Source organism: Carcharhinus amblyrhynchos, chromosome 8 (genome assembly GCF_965287045.1).
Source record: "Carcharhinus amblyrhynchos chromosome 8, sCarAmb.v2.hapA, whole genome shotgun sequence".
Classification (NCBI taxonomy): domain Eukaryota; kingdom Metazoa; phylum Chordata; class Chondrichthyes; order Carcharhiniformes; family Carcharhinidae; genus Carcharhinus; species Carcharhinus amblyrhynchos.
The window spans coordinates 126,008,858-126,023,828 of NC_137331.1; the positions used below are offsets into that span (position 1 = coordinate 126,008,858).

The window sequence follows — 14,971 nt, forward strand, 5'->3', positions numbered from 1 at the left end:
CTGGCCCCCCCATGATGACACTACAGTTAAGAAAGCCCACCGCCTTTATTTTCTCAGAAGACTAAGGAATTTTGTCATGTCAGCTACGACTCTCACCAACTTTTATAGATGCCTCATAGAAAGCATTCTTTCTGGTTGTATCACAGCTTGGTATGGGCTCCTGCTCTGCCCAAGACCACAAGAAACTACAAAAGGTCATGAATGAAGCCCAATCCATGACACAAACCAGCTTCCCATCCATTGATTCTGTCTACACTTCCCGCTGCCTCGGTAAAGCATCCAGCATAATCAAGGACCCCACCCACTCCGGGCATTCTCTCTTCCACCTTCTTCCATCAGGAAAAAGATACAAAACCGATTCAAGAACAACTTCTTCCCTGCGGCTCTCAGACTTTTGAATGGACTTACCTCGCTTTAAGTTGACCTTTCTCTACACCCTGGCTATGACTGTAACACTACACTCTGCACTCTCTGCTTTCCTCCTCCAAGAACGGTATGCTTTGCCTGTATAGTATGCAAGAAACAATACTTTTCACTATGTTAATAAATGAGACAATAAATCAAATCAAATCGTCTTTTCCTCTTGTAAATAAGTAGTTGTTGCTTCACCAGCTGTTTGGATGCCAGGTGATTTGTTATTACACCCATTTTTTTTTACTTGTAATCACCACATGTGGGATGACCTTGTTTGGTTTCAGTGCAGGAACTATGGGTGCTGCCCATTCCAAGAACAGCACTGGCCGGGTAATGCCCAGTCGTTCCAATCGCTTTAATTCTGCATCCATTTTCTCTCGGAAAGCACATGGTACTGGTGTCTCCCTAAAGAATCAAGGGGTCACCGCTGGGTCCGCATCAACCTTGGCTTGCACGTCTTTTACCTAATTTATCCTTGAAGACGCTCTCTTATTTGTTCATTAGTTTGAGCAGTCCTCCTTCCCACACTTGGGAAATTTTGGTCCAATTTAACTTGATTTCCTTAAGCCAGTTGCGACTGAGAAGGTTTTGTCCTTGGACTGTCACTATGATTACTGGCAGTTGGATGAAGTGTTGCCCTTGACTTACAGCTCGCATTGCGGTACTCACTATTTTTATCACATTTCCAGTCTGAGCTGTTAACTGGCCACAGTCAATGGTTTCACTCCTCCTCTCAGGTACTGATATACATGATCACATATCACAATAGCTGATGTCCCTGCGTCAACTTCCTTCTTAAGAGGCATTCCATCTACATGGATCTCTGCAGTAATCAGTTATGTTGCCAACTTTTATATTAAACAGTGAGTGAATATTTAAATCATTGGTGCTAGGCTCTTCTAGGTTATGTACTGGTGACGTATTATTTAATCGGCTATTTGATAGACTTGGCTTGTCTCTGCACCCATGCCTTAAGTGGCCTCTCCTCTGACAAAAACAGCATCCAGCCTCCTTGTTCCTGCAGGATTCCGGGAAGTGGTTACCTCCACATCCGTAACATTTCATTTCCAACTTTGCCTGTTCCAAATCACTTTTTTTTTAATTTGTGGCTGAACTCGTTCCCCACCTAGCAGCTGCTCCTTTGGTTTTGGAGCCATTGCTGACTGCAAGTTCCTGACCCAATGAGTGGAAGGTGCCATTTTGTACACTGTGTAACTCTTGTGTCCGATTCCTCACCAAGCAGGCAAATGGATCTCTCCAACCAAAGAGGGGCATCTTGGTAAATATACTTCTTCACTCAACATCAATGTAAACTGGATACTCATGGCCTGAGAGTTGTTCTTTCGTCGCTAAGTGCTCGTTCACCAGTTTAGGGAAAACAGAACTGGTTGATCTACTGGTTCAACGATACACAGGTTTGTAGCCTCATGGCTGCAATCAGCTCTCGAGATGGCTCTGAGGACAGAGACCCATTCTTACCAGAGTGATCCCACTCTACTCTTTGGTTCCCCTGGCCATGTGATCCTTATTCTGCAGATTGATCCCTAATGGAACAATCACAACATGAGGTGATGCATTTGGTGAAAAGGTTAAGGAGAGGCAATATATTTTTATTCGTTTGTGGGACATGGGCATTGCTGCTGGCCATCGTCTATTACCCATCCCCAGTTGCCCTTGTTCAGAGGGTAGTTGAGAATCAGATGAGCCTGCTGAAGGGGCCGTGCTCTGAAAGCCTGTGATTCCAAATAAACCTGTTGGACTTTAACTTGGTGTTTGTGAGGCTTCTTTCTGAGCCCGCCCCAGTCCAACGCTGACACCTCTGCATCATGGCTACCGTTGTATTCATAAATAGACACATTGGGCCCAGTTTTACCATTTTGGTTCTAAGTGCCAAATCTGGTTTTAGTACAGATCCGACCTTGAAATCCGCTTTGCAGCGCGCTCATACGCTTTCAGCCAGCTCCAGTCCAATCCACGCTATGGGCAGGGCTTAGTGCTGCTGCAACGATCGGAGCTCTGAACTGCGCGTGCGCCGTTCGAAAAACATTTGAAAAAGTGCGCCTGGGTCGGGAAAGAAGAAAAAGGCAGAAAGCAGAGAGAATGGCTCTCTGACACAGATCATCCGCAGGGTGGGTGGGGGGGAGGGATCGCCTGCAGAGTGGCAGCAGACACCCCCCGCCCCGAAAAATGGGTGCAAATTGTTTGTAAAATCGGGCCCATTGAGTACAAAACTGTAATGTTCTGGATAGGCCCCAATTGAAGAATTGTGTCTAGTTCTGGTGACCATACTAGGAAAAACGTGCAGGTTCTTGAGAGGGTGCAGATTGGGACTTACCCAAATGGTTCCAGGGTTGAGGGATTTTAACCATCAGGTTCAGCTGGAGAAGCTGGGGTTGTCCTCCTGGGAGTAGAGGAAACTCAGGGGAGATTTGATAGTCGTGAACATGATGATGACAGGTTTAGATAAGGAAGATAAAGAAAAGCTGTTTCCATTGGCTGGAGGTACATGGACTTCGGGGGATGTAGATTTAAGATTTTGGGTGAGAGATGCAGGGGAAGGCGGAGGCGAGTAATAATGACCTGGAACCCTCTGCCAATGAACTGCCCACGAATGTGATGGAAACAAAGACAATACATGATTTCAAAAGAATATTGGATAGGCATTTGAAGGAAATAAATTTACAGAGCTGCTAGGATCGAGTGGGGGAATGGCTGGATTACTCTACAGTGGGCCAGCATGGATTTGTTGGGCCATATGGCCTCCTTCTCTGTCACATTAACTCCATAACTCTGTGTCTTCCAGGTCTATCCATGACTGTGAATCCTAATATGGTTGGGGTAACTGGGGATGAGCTTGCTATGGTGTTTTACATTCATTGCAAGAACTCTTGAGGGCCAGGCAGAGAGTGACATTTATGGGGGAGTTAATCCCTCTGAAATTGGGGAACCGATTTATCTCTGCCAAACTGATTAACCACCTCAAATAATATATTCTTGTCATTTGCCCATTGCTTCTGTCAGAGGTTTTATTTATTTGTTGTTGGAAATTGTCAGTCTTGTATTCTCGTTACCAAGACCTGACTTTCGCACTGAGGTCCTGATTTTGAGATTGTGGTGCACCCTGACCTAAGCCAGGAGTCAGTGATAGCTCGATGGGATTGGGAGGAGAAGGGAAGTTTCCCCCACAAGAGGAAACATCCGTCAGGATCCATCCTGTGAAGCTGCCCCTCAGGATCTTCGATATTAATCATCTGAACGCCATTAGCTTTATAGAACATAGAACACTTTTGCTTTAGCATACTGTAGCATAGAATAGTTTTAGGACTAACCTGCTCAACCTTTCCTCATAAGATAATCCCGTGACCGCGGCAATCATTCTCTGATTTATTTCTAATGCAAGTGGCCAAAACTGTGCACAGTACTCTAGGTGTGGTCTTGCCTGGATTGGGAGGCATGCCTTATGAAGATAGGTTGAGGGAGCTGGGACTCTTCTCCCTGGAGGGACGAAGGTTGAGAGGCGACCTGATAGAGGTTTATAAAATGTTGAGAGGAATAGATAGGGTGGATTCTCAGAGGCTATTTCCCAGGGCTGAAATGGTCGCTACGAGAGGACACAGATTTAAGGTGCAGGGAAGCAAGTACAGAGGAGATGTTAGGGGTAAGTTTTTCACTCAGAGGGTGTTACTAAATGGAATCAGCTGCTGTCGGTGGTGGTGGAGGCAAACTCGCTGGGGTCTTTTAAAAGACTTCTGAATGAGTATATGGGATCTAATGGGATTGGGGGTTATAGATAGGTCTATGGCTTGGTAGGTATAGAAGTGATCGGTGCAACTAGTGGGCCGAAGGGCCTGTTTGTGCTGTAGTGTTCTATGTTCTATTACCAAAGTGAAAGAGACTGTTCTGAGAGATTTCCTCTTTGCTGATGACTGCACCCTGTATACTGGCTCAGAGCCAGAGATGCAAGTCTGTGGACAAATTTTCCACAGCTTGTGACAACTTTGAACTCACCATCAACGTTAAAAAGACTGAAGTCATGCACCAGCCACAGGTTTAAGGTGCTGGGAAGCAAGTACAGAGGAGATGTCAGGGATAAGTTTTTCACTCAGAGGGTGGTGAGTGAGTGGAATCGGCTGCCGTTGGAGGTAGTAGAGGCGAACTTGCTGGGGTCTTTTAAAAGACTTCTGGATGAGTATATGGGATCTAATGGCATTGGGAGTTACAGATAGTTCTATGGCTTGGTAGGTATAGATGTGATCAGTGCAACTTGTGGGCTGAAGGCCCTATTTGTGCTGTAGTGTTCTATGTTATAACAGTTGTAGCATCCTGACTGAGAATCAGTAATTCAGCACACAGCAAAAGGGGGATCTCACTCGATGGGTTTTGAATAGCTTGGCCTCTCATGTTTTGGGGTGGTCTTTAAGATGCTTCTGTCCCTTTGCTTTCACCAGTGGGAGCTCTCCGTCCAGCTCTTGCAAGCTCCGGAATTCTCCAGCTTGGGACATTATATCTTTGTACAGAGGCGTGTGAGAGGTGATCTTGTATAAGGATAGAAGATAGTGGAAGATTTGGAAAAGTGAACCCACAATGTTTTAGTGAAAGAATAGAACTGAAGGGTCATAGAATCATAAGGCTTACAGTATGGAAACAGGCCATTTGGCCCAACTTGTCTATGCTGCCCCTTTTTCTAACCCCTAAGCTCGTCCCAATTGCCTATGTTTAGCCCATATCCCTCTATGGCCATCTTACCCATGTAACTGTCTATACGCTTTTTAAGAGACAAGATTGTACCCGCCTCTACTACTACCTCTGGCAGCTTGATCCAGAGGGACATCAATTTAAACAGCTATTTTGGAACCCAGTTTTTTCTTGAATGATTTTGAGGGATTTTGTTAATCTCTGGGGTTTTATGACACAGATGGTGAATTGTCGCAGTCCGTATGGTGAAGGTACATCCAGAGTGCTGTTAGTGTGTTCCAGGATTTTGATTTAGTGACAGTGATAAAATGACAATCTATTTGTAATCATTGAAGGATTACAGCACAGAGTAGATCATTTGACCCATTGTGAATGTACCAGCTCTGTGAAAGAGGAACTCACTTAGACCCTCATGCCTTTTCTCTGCAGCTCTGCAAGTTATTCCTCTTCAAATAATTATCCATTTCTCTTTTGAAAGCTCTGATTGAAGCTGCCTCACCCATCCTCTCAGGCAGCATGTTTCAGATCCTGACCACTCGCTGCGGAAAAGGCTTTTCTCGTGTGGTTTCTTTTGCCAGTCACTTTAAATCTATCCCCTCTCATTCTTGATCCTTCCACTAATGGGAGCAGTTTCTCCCCCTCTGAGATCACGAGATTTTTGTGAGCCAAATGTATCAAGGAAAAGTGAGATTGGATATGTGGATTTAGATCACAATGATTTTGTTGGATGGACAGACCAGGCCCAAGGGGCAAAGTGGTCGCCTTTCGTTCCTATGAGCCATTCAAGTTCAAATGCAGTGTAACCTCTTGGGTGAAGAGAGGTGAGAGCAGGAAATATCTGTTCTGCTGCTGGTTATAGAGGTGTACAAAGCTAGTGAAATAAACCATCTCCACTGAATTACTTTGGAACTGGTTGTTGAGTTTGGAGCTGGAAGGTGCAGGAAGAGTGAGTTGGCAGGATTGCTCCTTGGTTCATTTGGTTCAGCCACTTTAGAACTTGATTTCCTCATTTCCTCTCAGTCCTCCTCCTGGGATTGGCTCTGACTTTTCTCTTCAGTCAAGGGAAAACTCTGCTGCTCAGACAGAACCTTTGGAAAGTGAAATAGAGCTAAAGTTTAAGTCCAATATGACTCTTCCTTGAAACTTCTTCAAAAGAGTCATGTCAGACTCAAAACGTTAACACTGTTTCTCCGCCACAGATGCTGCCAGGCATACAAAAAAAAGAGGAGGCCATTCAGCTCCTCGAGCCGGCTGCACCATTTCATAAGATCGTGGCTGATCTGAAAGTAATCTCAAATCTGCATCCTGTCTACTCCGATAACCTATCACCCCCTTGTTTATCGAGAATTTATCCATTTCTGTCTTAAAAATATTCTGCTTGCACCGCTTTTCATCAAGAGAGTTTTAAAGACACACATCGCGTAGAGGAACAATTGTGTCTCATTTCCATTTTAAATGGGCGACCCCTTACATTTGAACAGGAGGTGATTCCTAGTTCTAGATTCTCCCACAAGAGGAGATATTCTCTCTACACCCACCCTGTCGATACTCCTCAGGATCTTATAGGCTTCGATTCAGTTTTTCGAGCGCTATTTCTGATTTCCAGCGTCTGCAGTATTTTGTATTAATTATGAGAATCAGAACAGTGTGGATACAAATCCAACTCAATAGATTCTAGATATTATCTTGGATGATGTAGTGTAATATTGAGTCAGAGAGGAAGGATTGAAGGAATGCTGTACTTCTGGAGGGACAGTACTGAAGGAGTTCTGCACCTTTGAAGGGTCAGTAGTGAGGGAGTGCTGTATGGTCAGAGCGTCAATGCGAGGGATGTTGTACTGTACTGTCAGAGGGTCAGTGCTGAGGGAGTGCCGCACTGTCAGAGGATCAGTACTGAGGGAGTGCCGCACTGTCAGAGGGTCAGTGCTGAGGGAGCGCCGCACTGTCAGAGGGTCAGTGCTGAGGGAGTGCCGCACTGTCAGAGGGTCAGTGCTGAGGGAGCGCCGCACTGTCAGAGGGTCAGTGCTGAGGGAGCGCCGCACTGTCAGAGGGTCAGTGCTGAGGGAGCGCCGCACTGTCAGGGTCACTGCTGCGGGAGCGCCGCACTGTCAGGGTCAGTGCTGAGGGAGCGCCGCACTGTCAGAGGGTCAGTGCTGAGGGAGCGCTGCACTGTCAGAGGGTCAGTGCTGAGGGAGCGCCGCACTGTCAGAGGGTACAAGGCCTCTTTGTACATCAACATTTCACAATCACCATTTAAATAAGTCAGCCATTCTGTTTTTCCTACCCAAGTGATTAACCTCACATTTATTGTCATTATACTACAACTGCCATGTATTTGCTCACTCACTTGATTTGTCTAACTCACTCTGAAGCCGCTTTACATCCCCCAATCACTCATATTCCCACCTAGTTTTGTTTTATCTCTCCCTAATAGCACTATGGGTGTAATTACACCTTGGGACTGTAGCGGTTCAAGAAGGCAGCTCACCACCACCACTTCAAGGACAGTTAAGGATGGGCAATAAGTGCTGATCCAGCCAGTGACAACCACACCCCATAAATAAATAATTAAAAAAGCACATGGAAATATTACATTTAGTTCCCTCATTGACATCTTCGTTTTGTATTGTAAACAGCTGAGGCTCAAGCATTGATCCCTGTGGAACCCCACAGTCCGCTGCCTGTCATTTTGTATAAGAGCCATTTATTCCTAATCTCTGATTCCTGCCCATTAGCCAATTCTCAATCCATATTACCCCAATCACAATCACACCTTGAAAAATCCAAGTGCACCACATCCACTGCTTCTCTGTTATCTGTTCTGATAGTTATATCCTCAAAAAACAGGTTTGTCAAACATAATTTTCCTTTTTTAAATCCATGTTGACACTGTTTAATCCCATTATCATCACCTTTATAACAGACTCTAGCATGTTTCCTGCAACTGATGTTAGGCTAACTGGTCGGTAATTCCTGTTTTCTCCTTCCCTCCTTTTTTAATTAGGGGGTTTACATTTGCCACTCTCTAATCTGCTGGGACTGTTCCAGAATCTGCAGAATTTTGGAAGAATACAGCACATCCACTATTTCCATGGTCGCCTCCTTTAGTATTCTGAAGTATAGATTACCAGGCCCTAGGGATTTATCAGCTTTCCAGTTACTTTCTTTTTTAGTAATACCAATTTCTTTCAATTTCTCCTTCTCACTAGATGCTGGATTCCCTCGCATTTCTGTCTCTTCCTCTGTGAAGATGAGACTCGAGTAGTTGTTTAATTGCTGTGGCATTTCCTTGTTCTCCATCATCAATTCTGTTTCCTGTAAGGAATCTGTCTGTTTGTTCGTCCATAGTCGTCGATAAGGACCACGACACCATTAGTCATTTTGAGGCTGGATGCGATGTGTCTCAAGTTGACTGATCAGGCCAATTCGGGCATGGAATGTCCTGGCCCATATTGGACAGACTTGTGTAGACACTGTAGTTGTTGCACTGGTGGCTCTGGACTTGCGCAGCTGTGCTTAAGTTGTGCTTCAGCAATACACCTTGCTTTGTGAGCTTGACAGCCCTTGTGGATGAGGCAGCACCAGGTAGGGCGGTTTTGTGCCAGCGTTTCCCAGGTGGTCGTGTCTATGTCAGGCGACTTCAGGGAGGCTTTGAGTGTGTCTTTGTAACGTTTCTTCTGCCCTCCATGCAAACGTCTTCCAGCAGAGAGTTCCCCAAAAGGAGCTGCTTGGGTATGTGCTCATCTGGCATACGGATGACATGACCTGCCCACCAGGTCTGCGCTCTCATCAGCGGTGTGTGGACTGATGGTAGACTTACCCCAGAGAGAACTTCAGTGTCTGGTACTTTGTCTTGCCATCTGATGCGTAATATTCTACAAAGCCAAGTCACGTGGAAATGATTGAGCTGTCTTGCATGCCTCCGATACACAGTCCACATTTCACAGGCATACAGGAGGGTAGTGAGTACCACGGCGCTGTAGACCTTCAGTTTTGTTGCTGGGCTGATTCCTCGACGTTCCCATACAGTGGAGCGCAGTCTACCAAAAGCAGAACTTGCCTGTGCTATTCTGCAGTTAACTTCGATATCAATAGTCACTGCTTGGGAGAGGGTGCTGCCAAGATAAGTGAACTGGTCCACTGCCTGTAGTTTCTGCCCTTGATTGTGATTATGGGTTCTGTGTACAGTGCATGAGGAGCAAGCTGGTGCACGACCTCAGTCTTTTTAATGTTAATGGTGAGTCCAAAGTTGTCACAAGCCGTGGAAAATTTGTCCATACTGACTTGCATCTCTGGCTCTGAGCCAGTATACAGGGTGCAGTCATTGGCAAAGAGGAAATCTCTCAGAACAGTCTCTCTCACTTTGGTAATAGCTTGAAACCTCCTCAGGTTGAAGAGCTTCCCATCCACTCTGTACTTGAGGCTGATTCAGCAACACTGTACTGGAAGGCATCATTCAGCATGGCAGTAAACATCATGCTGAACAGTGTGGGTGTGAGCACACAGCCCTGTTTGACACCATTGGTGACTGGGAATGCCTCAGAGGATTCTCCGCCACCCAGTGCTCTGGCCATCATGGAACTGGTGTACCATCAGAATGAATTTGGGGGGGGCAGCCGAACTTTGACATGATCCTCCACAGGCCTTGTCAGCTGACAGTGTCAAAGGCTTTCGCGAGGTTAACAAAGGTTGTGTAGAGCTCGCGATTCTGCTCCTGACACTTCTCCTGAAGTTCGCGCGCAGCAAAAATCATGTCAATAGTCCCATGATCTTTGCAGAAGCCACACTGTGACTCTGGAAGCAGGCCCAGCTCCAGATGAGTGACCAGACGATTTAGCAGGACTCTTGCGAGGGTTTTTCCTGTGATGGAGAGCAGCAAGATTCCTCAGTGGTTGTCTCATACTTGCCGATTGCCCTTCCTCTTGTAGAGGTGTACAATGGGAGCATCTTTAAGTCCCTGAGGAATGGATCCTTGCTTCCGAAAGGACTAGAACAACTCGGTTAGCTTCACGATAAGTACAGGACAAGCAGATTTGTAGATCTCTGCGGGTATGGCATCTGCCCCTGGAGCTTTGCCACTGGAATAGCTGGCTGACAGCTTTCGTGACTTCGGCTACTACCGATGGGTCATCCGTGGTGCTGTTGATATCGACCTGGGGAGTCCTGTCTATTGCCTCATTGTTAATAGAAGACGATCGGTTGAGGATGGCTTCAAAGTGTTCAGCCCATCTCTGCAGGATCTGAGCCCTCTCTGTAATCAGAGTTGTACCATCTGTACTCAGGAGGGGGGAACTCCCGAGAGATTGAGGTCCGTGGAGAGTGTTGAAGGCTTCATAAAACCGTTTCAAGTCGTTTCTGTCAGCATATTCCTGTTTTTTTTATCTGCCTTGGCGCTCAGCCAGGCATCCTGCATTTTATGCAGTTTATTCTGGACTGTCCTGCGAGCACTGGTAAAAGCATTTTCCTTAGCAGCTGATGATGGGTCGTTCTGACAAGCCCGATGAAGACAGTGCTTTTCAACAAGTAGAGCCTGTATCTCCTCATCATCCTCATCAAACCAATCATGCTGCTTGCAGGTGGAGGGCCCGAGCATCTTCAGTGCAGATGAATGGACAGCATCCCTGAAGTGTTGCCAGCCGTCCTCAGCGCTGCCTGCAAGGTGTAGGTCAGCAAGCTTGATTTCTAAGTCTTAAGCCAGTGCTGAAGCTATGCCGGGGTTCTTTAGCATTGATTCTTTTCATAACCTTCTTCCTTCTGGTCGCCTCATGGGTCTGATGCGGAGCCTCATTTCGGAGACAATGAGCCTGTGATCTGTCCAGCAGTCAGCACCACACATGGTCTTGGTCACTCTGATATCCTGCCTGTCTTTTCTCCTGACAATGACATAGTCGATAAGATGCCAATGCTTAGAGCAGGGGTGCATCCAGGAGGTCTTGTTACGGGTAGGCAGATGGAAGGTTGTACTGATGATGAGGAGGTCGTGTGCTGCACAGGTCTTCATTAAGAGTAGGCCGTTACTGTTACACTTGCCCACTCCCTGCCAGATTGCAGAGCCACACCCTACTCTTGCATTGAAATCGCCAAGCAAGATCAGCTTGACAGTGCTGCTCACAGCTGATAATAAAGCGTCTAGTTCTTCGTAGAAGTTGTCTTTCATCTCGTCTGGGTTGTTCATTGTGGAGGCATAGGCGCTGATCAGGGTGGCTTGACGTCTGTTCTGTAGCGGAAGCTGTAATGTCGTAAACCGGTCATTCACACCCTTGGGTAGACTATCAAGTTTCCAAACAAGGTGACTCCTGACGGCGAATCCAATTCCAGCATCACGATGCTCATCTCTGCCGTGACCGCTCCAGAATAAAGTGTATCCACTTCCAGTTTCAGTCAACTGACCTACGTTGGCAAGACGAGTTTCACTCAGGGCTGTAATGTCAATGTTGTATCTTGCAAGCTCTCTGGTCTGTCTGCTGTAGGGTTGTCCAAAAGCGTGCGCACATTCCAAGTGCCAATGGTGAGCAGTGTCACCTTGTGTTTTTTTCTTTGTTTGTTCAACTGCACAATGGGATCCTCGCCAGCCGTGGTAAACTGGCCAGGGTGTAGTGAAGCAGGCAATGTGCACCTTTTCTCGCCCCTTCCTCATTCTAAGGAGGTGAGCAGTGTGTTCCTGAAGAGGACTGCTCAGTCGCCCAGGTAGATGCCAAGTTCCACTGCTGCTTCGGTCAGCAGAAAATGGCCATTAGACCTGAGCCGCCTGTGTGCAGGTCCCTGACTACAGCTCCCAGTGTATCCACACTTGCTGCTTCATCGTTCGCCCATCACCACAGGACTTCAAGGGTTGAACAGGACACTGACGATGAAGATGATGATGGTGTTGAGACTAGCGCTTGATTTGGATTGAAGTGAGGGAGAGTTGCGCAGCGTCAGCCTCACTCTCTCTTCCCAATTCCCATCTAGATCCAGTGGCAAGACAAGAGTCAAGACGGCTGAAGGTGGGACTAGGTGCAGTGGATGACCAGGACGTCTTCTGTGTCTTGTCCTGTTCTTCGCGTTCCACGACACTTGCAGGGACCGCCTTCTTGATGGTTGGACCTTCCATTGGTCTCGTCCTCTCAATCCGCGGGATTCTGTCTTCACATGCTGGGATAGACATCTCCCTATCTCACCGAGGGTTGAGACCCTTCGGCTACCCTCACCTGGTTTAACCGCCTTGTCGAAGCTGTTGCCCAGGGTATGGCCGCTGTCGCATGCAAACAGGGAGCCACAGGTGAGAGCTGAGTGCCAGGTGGGGACAAAGGATGGACAAACCACCCTGAAAAGTATGTGACATGTTCCCCCACCAGAGGTACTACCCCTCCCTGACACCCCGTACACCCGAAGGGATCTACATGTGGCTTCAGTAATTTTTTAAAATATATTTCTTGACGTTTTTGCAGTCTGCCTTTATGTTACTTGCAGGTTTACTCTCACACTCTATTTTTCCCCTCTGAATCAATCTCTTTATCTTCTTTTGCTGGATTTTGAGTTGCTCCCAATCCTCAGGTACTTCATTTCCAGAAACTTAATATGACTCCTCTTTGGATCTAATACTATCCTTAACTTCTTTTGTTATCTATAGTTGGGCAACTTCTTTTCCTGCTGAATACTGCAATAGTTTTAGAGGCTAGAGTTAATTTTAACCAGTGCCAAGGAGAGAATCATAGAAACACAAGAGTAGGCCATTCAGCCCTTTGAGTCTACTCTGCTATTCATTTTGATCATGGCTGATTATCAAATTCAGTGCCCTGATCTCGAGTGTTTGAATGTTGTATTCAATCCTTTCAGGGTGCTATACCACATCTATTTACACAATCAAATCCTTTCATCATCTTCAACACCTCAGTTAGACCACCCTTAATAAGGTTTTATAGTTTTTTGAAGTTAAAGTTTAAAGTTTTATTATTGTTGCAACAAGTAGGCTTACATTAACACTGCAATGAAGTTAGTGTGAAAATCACCTAGTTGCCACACTCCAGTGCCTGTTCGGGTACACTGAGGGAGAATTTAGTACGGCCAATGCACCTAACCAGCTCATCTTTCAGACTGTGGGAGGAAACCGGTGCACCCAGAGGAAACATGTGCAGACACAGAATGTGCAAACTCAACACAGACAGTGACCCAAACCGGGAATTGAACCCGGATCCCTGGCGCTGCCAGGCAGCAGTGCTGTATAAGCAGTATAATGTTATACACGCGAGGAAATTGTTTATGCAATCTGATTTAACCCTTTAAGTCTCGTATCATTCTGGTGAATGTGCGAGTTTGACCTCCATTGAAGATTAATTTTGGTGTTTGTTACTAATGTTGTTTTATGAATTATTCTGAGATTTTGAATATTGTCTTTCCAGATAGAGTCACAATAAATCACGGAGTCACTAATTCACCAACCTTGTCATTTCCCAGTCGACACGTGGGATGTGTGTTTGCGTCATTTTGCAGGAAATCGAAAGTGAAGTTACTGTTGGTGAAAGACTTGAGGCTAACTCATGAACTAGAGGTGAGCTGTGCTAAATATTGGTGCTTTTTTGGGGGACCATGGTTACAGATAATTAAGCATCTCTGTGCTAAAGGAGCCCTATAGTTCCATATTCCATCCCTGTCTGTATTGGTTCAGCTGACCTTTGCTGGGTAAATGGTGGGGATATGTGATGTTGTTGGTTAATGGGGCGCAGGTTGGGGTTCACCTCAGCCAGGGTTTCTGTCCCGGAGTAAGAATTAAAAATATAAAGCATGCATCTGTGGGGGAAAAAAGAGAAAACCAGCACGGAGGTACAGCAAACAATAAAGAAAGCAAATGGAATGTTGGCATTTAGAGCTAAAGGAATCAGATATAACGGTGAGGAAGTGTTGTTGCAACTATACAAGGCATAGGTGAGGCCACACCTGAAGTATTGTGCACAGTTTGGGTCCTGTATTTGAGGAAAGATGTAGTGGCTTTGGAGGCAGTTCAGAGGAGCTTCATTAGATTCCAGAGTTGGGGGGTTTTTGGTTTGATTTGATTAAAATTGTTATGTATTAACATACAGTGAAAAGTATCGTTTCATGTGCACTATACAGACAAAACATACGCAGAATGTAGTGTTACAGACACAGCTAGGGCGTAGAGAAAGATCAACTTAATGCGAGGTAAATCCATATAAAAGTCTGACAGCAGCAGGGAAGAAGCTGGTTGGTATGTGACCTCAGACTTTCATATCTTTTTCCTGAAGAAAGAAGATGGAAGAGAGAATGTCCAGGGTGCATGGGGTCCTGAATTATGGTGGTTGCTTTGCTGAGACAGCAGAAAATGTAGATAGAGTTAGTGGATGGGAGGCTGGTTTGCATGATGGATTTGTGGTATGAAGAGAGATTGAACAGTTTAGGCCGATATTCTCTGGAATTTCGAAGAGTGAAGGCAATCAAATTGAGGTATACAAGGTGATAAAAGGTATGGATAAAGTAGAGATGGAGCAGATGCTTCCTCTTGTGGGGCATTCTAGGATGAGAGGTCACAGTCTTAGGATAAGGGGTAACAAATTTAAATCAGAGTTGAGGAGAAACTACTTCACTCAAAGGTTGTGAGCCTGGAATTTGCTACCCCAAAGTGCGGTGGATGCTGGGACAGTGAGTAAATGCAAATGTAAGAGGTTGACATTTTAAATTGTTAATGGGTTTAAGGGTTATTGGGAGAAGGCAGGAAAATGAAGATGAGGTGCACATGAGCCATGATTGAACGGCGGAGCAGACTTGATGGGCTGAATGGCTCGATTCTGCCCCTATATCTTATGAATTTATGAAAACGCAGTCTTCAGGTCTTGAAGGAGGGTTGCTGGATGCGCTATAATTGATT

General features: G+C 45.9%; 1 protein-coding gene across 1 annotated transcript in view; it reads left to right on the forward strand.

Moving 5' to 3' along the window:
- Nucleotides 1-14,971, forward strand: part of LOC145346911 (anion exchange protein 2-like) — a 271,460-nt gene that overhangs the window by 24,533 nt on the left and 231,956 nt on the right. Inside the window, 1 exon segment of the mRNA XM_080194791.1 lies at nt 13,491-13,639. The gene's annotated coding sequence lies outside the window, so the exon portion shown is untranslated.